The sequence below is a fragment of the Mchenga conophoros genome, linkage group LG7 (assembly GCF_057382185.1).
Source record: "Mchenga conophoros isolate Kocher_MC1m ecotype Shallow Benthic linkage group LG7, M_conophoros_male_GT1.1, whole genome shotgun sequence".
Lineage (NCBI taxonomy): Eukaryota > Metazoa > Chordata > Actinopteri > Cichliformes > Cichlidae > Mchenga > Mchenga conophoros.
Window position 1 is genome coordinate 28,588,330 of NC_140532.1, and position 7,610 is coordinate 28,595,939.

The following is a 7,610-nucleotide window of genomic DNA, read 5'->3' on the forward strand; positions in this document are numbered from 1 at the left end:
TTAAAGTAAGCAGCCTTAACGGTCCCCAAGGGCCGCGAACTCAAAGAACGCTAAGGCCGGAAGTGCGAGGCTTGTAGGCTTGTGAAATGGGACGGTCTAGCCTCCGTCGCGCTGCCCAGGTTGCCTAGCAACCATGATACTAACTGCTGGAAACATTTCATACAGCTTTGTATGACAGAAATGAAGGAGAATATATTTTGTTCATTTGTTTCTACAAGCGCTTTGTGTGATTTGATAAGTATCTGAGGCTGAGACCACAGGACTGTAAACATAATTGTTGGGCTTCATTTCTGTGCTGAACAGTCATTTTAAGATTAGCTAGTAAATAACAATTAGCTAATGTTGTTCATGAGACTAAAATCATCTCACTTTGGTAATGTAACTATAATATGGTCAATATTATAGTTATTATATTAATCATTATTAGTTATTACAGCAATGAGTTTGAACTCTGTGTCAAATACTGAGCTTCCGTAAAGATTCAAGTTGCATTTATTTATATTTCCTGTCACCTTAAATCTTCACTCAAAGACACTCAAGTATCTTTGACAGTGTATATATAGATGTATCATATAGTAGGGCTGCACGATTTTGCATAAAATGAGAATCACGATTTTTTGGCTTAGAATTGAGATCACGATTCTCTCACGATTTTCTTTTCCAGTATAAATATTTATTGTATACAGTATAAATTCCAGTATAATAATTCCAGTATACAGTATAAATTCCAGTACACAGCAAATTCAAAAGTGTTAAATGTTTTGGTGTTAATAGTCTTCTTGCAAAAGTAGAGTTAATTTTACTCTAAGCAGAGTCACATTCTTTTAATGTAACTCTGAGGTGTAAAATGATAGTAGTTAAAATCGAGTGTTAAAAATGAGTGTTTCTCTGTCAAATCTGGAGGTGTTACAATGGAAACATTAACTCTTGACCTCTTAACTCTGAACTCCTACAGGGGCTATGACACCAACAGAGTAAATTCACAGACTCCGCCCCCAGCACCATAGGCTCCAATCGAAGCTGAAGTGAAGCCGTTTCAGAACATTTTGCTCTACATATTTGAGTTGTTTGCCATGCTTGGTAAGTCATTTTTTCAAAGATTGTTTCAATTATTATTATTATGAGCTTTTACTTCTGTGGCTCTTTGGAGTTGAGACAAAGCTGTGTGAAAGGCATTAGCCATGTTGCTCGGTGATAGCATAATATTCTGTTTTAGCTAGCTGAAAGGTATTGTTTGCGGGCAAATACCACAGCCTTGAAAAAAAGCTTGCATGTGAATTTTCAGTCAAACTTTTGGTCAAATACACCTAAAACAATGTCTAGAATGTGAAATGTTGGTATAATGGTGCTACTTGAAGCCTGAAAACGATCGCCCATAAAAAAAAACAAACGAGCAAACAGCAGTAGCAGACGTCCTGACTGGATTCTACGTTAGCATTTAGATCCCTCCAGAGTTTTGTGCACACGGTTTAGGTAAAAATGAAAAAGGTTGAGGTTTTACATTTAGTTCAGTATTACCTGTTGCCTGTGTCCTTGTCTTTTGGGAAAATACTTTACACAAGTAATGGCTCAAAGAGGATTCCTTTTTTTTTTTTTTTACTGTGCTGCAATTGTTTACTGGATTATTTGTGCCATTAATTAATGTCAACTAATTTTTATTCAATCTCCGCACAGGATATTCTTGTGAAGATGGAATATGGGGGAGAGCAGAAGTGCGTTGAAGTTCCACAAAGGGATGAATGAAGGACATGCATATTGTATTGAAGAAATAAGTGATGAGAATGCTGTTATTTGCATTTACCATGTCAGACCTTTTGATAAACAAAATTCTAATGAAAGTGAGAACATGTATATTTCCAGTATAAATATTTATTGCACTTATTAACTGCACATCAACTTCGTAACAGTTGAGACTGAACATAAAAACAATAAATAAACATAAAAACAACAAATGTCTCAGGTTTTGTTGTTGCCGCAAAATGTTGTACTGCTTGAAATTCCGTCTCCACCGTTGCTCGACGCTGCGTGTATAGAGCAGGTAGTGCAACAATAGAAAAATAGTTGCGGGACGGCACTGTGTAGCGTTTGTCTAGGGTGTTGATCATTTTCCTAAATCCCTCGTTTTGCACAGTGTTGATGGGAGCCATATCTTTGGTCAGGTGATAAGTGATAGCCTCCGTAATTTCTTTGTGCCTGCGGAAGTTCGACGTGTATAGGGAAGCGCTGTATAAGGTTCCCGTTATTGATGTTTGGGTGGTTGACCGGGACGGATTTTTTCCTGTCACTTTCTCGTCATCCCTGACTTGCTCTCCGTTGTTTTTTCCCTGCTAATTTTAGCATCACACGGCACAGCTTCTGTATCACGTGGTATAAGGCTCCGCCCTTGTTATTTGTTGAGCAGGAAGAGTGAGCGCTTGTTTTCATGCAGATTACGTCCCGGATCAAAATGCGGTACAATCGTCGTCATCTTTTTTTGTTTTTCTTTTTTTTTTTTTTAAATCGTTGTTATTTGGAAATGAGATCACACGTAAGTATGAATCGAGATCGTGATTTTCTAACGATTAATCGTGAAGCCCTATCATATAGAAGAGACAAATATTGTTCTTTCAGTATATTGGCATTACTAAATTTGGCTCAATACTTACATATATGTGTAAAAAGCAAAATGTACGAGCTGTGAAAACTGTGTCTGATAGAATGAAGAGTAGACTGATATATAAAATATTCCTTTAATGGGTGAGAAAATCAGACCATGTCATAACTGCTTTAAGTCATACAGAATAGATATCAGAGCCTTAAACAGGCTGACTTCTGCTAAATGGGTCAAACTGGGCAGAAAGTACACAAACACATATGATGTAACACTATAGATCAACTTACCTCAGAATATATAAAGCATATAAACAATTACAGCAATATGATGAAACAAACACAGCAGTGCTACTAACCCAAAATACTCAAAGCTTCATAGAACTGAAACAAACATTTATTTTTAGCTCCATTGTGCTGCTGATACATACTTTAGGTTTCTGAATATTAAACTTGTTGCTGCCTTTCATAGTGTGTAACTTGAAGGCCCTGAGTACTTTCTCCCACACTGAAAACACTGGAATGATCAAATTATTTTAACATTACCTAATAAGACTGATTCAGGACAGACAATTAGTTATAACTTTCCTAGCAGTCCTTCACAAACAGGGAACAGTCTGTCTATTCTCTCCATCTGTCAGCTGCTGCTGGCTCTTTCTCCTCCTCTTCCTCACACACTGCTGAGTTTGTCCTGGTGGATCATCAGGGGTGCAAAGCCTCACAGATGATGTGCCGCAGTGTGTCCCTCAGTCTGTCCTCACTCTGGACACTTGCAGTTGGGACACGTGGAAATCAAATGTGTGATAAGCTGCAGGATTCAAACACAAGTGTAACTTATAAATACATGTTCATACTTTTATTACACAATCAGAGAGAAAGAAACAGAGAGAGAGTGCAGGACAGACAGACAGGTGTCTCAGGTGTATACACTGCTACAAAACAGGAGGATTTAGTGTTTGTGTTATTACGAGTGCTAAACAAGAAGAGTTCCCAGATGGTACAGTGGACACATGTGTGACTGCTGTGATTAAAGCATCTTTCTTTCAGCTTAACGAGTGAACCGTCAGCTCGTTCAAACACACGTTAACTGACTTTAATTATCCATAAAATCGTCACATTCTCTGTAAGATTAAGGCCAACTATTGAACGGCGTATATTTTGAAGTAGAGGCTTTAAAACCAAGTAAACGCTGAAAGTACAAACATCACTAATTGTAGAAAACCCCTGTGATTTGTGCATATAGACTGTTCCACGGACCCCCTCTAACCACTGCTAAGATGGTACATTCCTCCCATCCTTTGTTTGTGTTTGCGCTGGTTCACCGTGATAGCGCTGGTGGAGCTGGGCTGTTGAACTGAACATGTGTCGTGTGTGTGCGTGAATGATAAGTAAGTGCCTTGTATTTGTTTGTTCTATGGTTGTAACTTATCATACACTTGCCTATGTACATTGTGTGATGCCTTTATAGAGTTTTCCAGCGGTTTGTGTAGCCACGAGACACTGTATATTCACGCTGATTTGACCAAAATGGCGCTACCCTTGTGAACTGAGCTGCCCAAAGTAAAGATGGAGTCTATCCCTGTGCAGCAGCACATTTGTGTCCACCAGGGGGTGGTGTTTAGTCATTTCTGTTCAACCCTTTCTGTATTATTTAGACCAACTTAGTTGACTTTAATTGTTCGCTAATTGTAATTTCTGTTATTTTACAGAACCACACACACACATACATATACTCACACGAATTCACTTCTGGAGATGTTTTGGATTAAAGGCAGAGGTGTGGACTCGAGTCATTAATTTTATGACTTTAGACTTGACTTGAAAAAATGTTCTAAGACTTGTGACTTGACTTGGACTTTTACACCAATGACTTGGGACTTGAATTGGACTTGAACCGGTTTACTTGAAAAGACTTGATATTTTACCCCAAATATAAAATTTTACATGCATATTATATAGAGATTGAAAATGTGACGTCATTCACGGGTAGAACCGCAAAGGATTCTGGGAACTCGTGGCAAGCGGTACTAGCGCACGCAGGCTTTCAATTAAAATCAGTTATACAGCGATAAAAAGAAACACAAAAATGTCAAGAAGCTGTTGTATTATTAACTGCAATAGCCAGTCACATGACAGCCACGGGAAGCCGACGGGTAAAGAGATCGGTTGTTATCGGATTACGTCGTTAAAGAGAAATTGTTCATGTTTCCGAAGTAACAAAGAGGCGACGGATGGCCTGGATTGCAGCCATTCAAAGAGCAAATATAACGTCCCAGAACACTCCAGCTCACAGGTTAGTCTGCTCCAAGCATTTCCACAAAGGTCAGTCTGCTGTTGTAGTTAATGCGTCATTTTTCTTAACATAATTGGTGATATAGGTTACAAGCAAGTCTGGCGCTGAACAGAAATTGTCGCGCTATGCTCCTTTGTTTATTGTGCATAAATAGTGAATTGTCCTGACACAATATTGCGTTTCGCTTCTGTTATTATGGTACATTGACAAAAACATATACTTTTATTCACAGGGTAAAACAGTTGTTTTGTATCACTAATTGTCCAGTACGATTACAGCATACAGTATTATTGTCACTGCTACATTTCTGTAACGCTACCAGAAATTATTTCCACTGCTAATTAATTACCATTGAGCTCAAAGGTTATATTAATATACTGTTAACGAATGTGTATTTATGACGACGATTTGTGAGACTGGTAAACTTATGACACGTACGATGGTCTTTACTTTCTACACGGTGCATTTCAAGGTCCTGCACCCATCCGTCGGTAAACTGTACCTGGGCTTGTTGCAGTGACCGGAAGTTACTAAACTTCATGAGTGTATGCACTCACTCCAAGAAGCGTATAATTATAAATATGCATATAAATATGCTAAGATGAGATAGCTGACTTCATCTAACTAGGCTACGTTGGTGATGCAGTTTTTTTTTATGTGTATGTCCTACAACCGCATCCAAGAACAACATGCAGCTTATCTCAGAACTGTCGGTGAAAATTATTCTTGGAGCTAGGTTTAATTGAGCTGCATTTTAAAGAGGTGCAATTTCACAATTTGTGTATATTTTCTAAGTTCACTATTTTGTCATGTGTTGAGAAAAACACAGGTTTAAAAATTACATGGTCTAATATTTACATTTAGCATAACTGCAACATGCTTTTTTTCGTTTTTTTTTAAAGACTCAAAAGGACTTGAAATTCAAAATTTCAGACTTGTGACTTTACTTGGACTTTTACACCAGTGACTTGAGACTCGACTCTGACTTGCCTGACATTACTTGAGACTTGACTTGAGACTTGAGGATAAAGACTTGAGACTTAATTGAGACTTGCAAAACAATGACTTGGTCCCACCTCTGATTAAAGGAACCCTAATTCTCATTGCTGTGGACCCTCTCTTTCATCATATAAGTCACCTGTGCCTTCTGACCGAGGATAGGAAAATCCTGCTGTAATTTGCCAGTTTATTAAGCACACACATGTCCAGTTCACTAATGTCACATAACTTTGCCGACATGTGGCCAACAGTAATGTTTTAATGTTCTTCATTATTAAACATTTGCATATAAATAAGTGACATATTATTCCGTACTTAAGTTACTCTTCGTCCGCCCCTCTTCCGCCGTTTTTTTCGGCAAAATTATCCACTCCCACTGCCGCGCTATACATTCTGGGATATGTTGGGCCACGAAGTCTACACCGCCACATCCTTAAAATTCAGGGAAATGAAGGACGCATTTGAAGGCCGCATTTCGAGCAGCCTTTGAATTGGGACAGCCTTCGTCGCGTCGCTGTGACGTAATCGGCCTTAAAATGCAGCCTTTAAGGCTGCAGACCCTCGTTCTAAACTTAGTTCTGTTCGGAGACTTAATATTGGCGGTATTATAACTGATGACCTCTGAAAAGTCTCCACCTGTTGCTCCAATTTTTATAAATATTTATACAAGTCAGAGTTTGATGAGAGTGCTGCTCTGAACTTTATGGAAAAAATCCCTGATGTGCAAACAGTTAAAGAAGATCAGATGAGTTTCTGTGATAGGCCGATATCTATTAGTGAAGTGCTACCTGCTATTCCACGTCTTAAACGTAATAAATCCCCAGGAACCGATGGCTTAACCTCTGAATTTTACATTACTTTTGCAGATCAACTGGCTCCATTTCTTCTTAATGTATACATTGAAAGTCTTATAAATCAGTCTCTTCCCCCCACTTTATCACAAGGTCTGTTAACCCTAATCCCAAAGCCAAAGAAAGATCCCACTTATATGGACAATTGGAGGCCAATTTGCCTCCTTAATAATGATTATAAAATCCTAGCTCAGATCTTTGCCAAAAGATTGCTGTTTTGAATGATATTATTGATGAAACTCAGTCTGGCTTTATGGCTAACAAACACATATCCAACAACATTAGACTTGTTTTTGACCTAATTGATTATGCAGATTTGTGTAGGGCTGATAGGTTTATCTTATTTGTAGATTTCTGCAAAGCGTTTGATACGATTGAACATGGTTTTATTTTTCAGGCTTTGGACAAATTTGGCTTTGGCCCTTATTTTCAGAATGCAATTAAAACAATGTACAAAAATGTAAATTGCTCCATCAAACTACAAGCAGGTACATCAGTTAGGTTTAACTTGAACCGTGGTATCAGGCAAGGCTGCCCCATCTCCCCATACTTATTTCTCATCTGCTCAACTCCTCTCTGATTATCTTAAACGCAGTCCTCTGAAAGGTATAAGAATTGCGGATGAAGAAATATTCATTAGTCAACTTGCTGATGATACCACTCTCTTTTTAAAAAATGCTTCACAGGTGCAGATGGCTATTAACACAATTAATGCCTTTTCTTTAGCTTCAGGACTCCACCTAAACATTGGTGAATGTGAACTGCTTGCCCTTAGAAATTGTACCAGTCTATCTATCGCTGGCATCCCAGTGAAAGAGTCTGTCACTTACCTTGGTATCGTCATTACAGTTTTTTACAGCCGCTAGGACACATGTCAC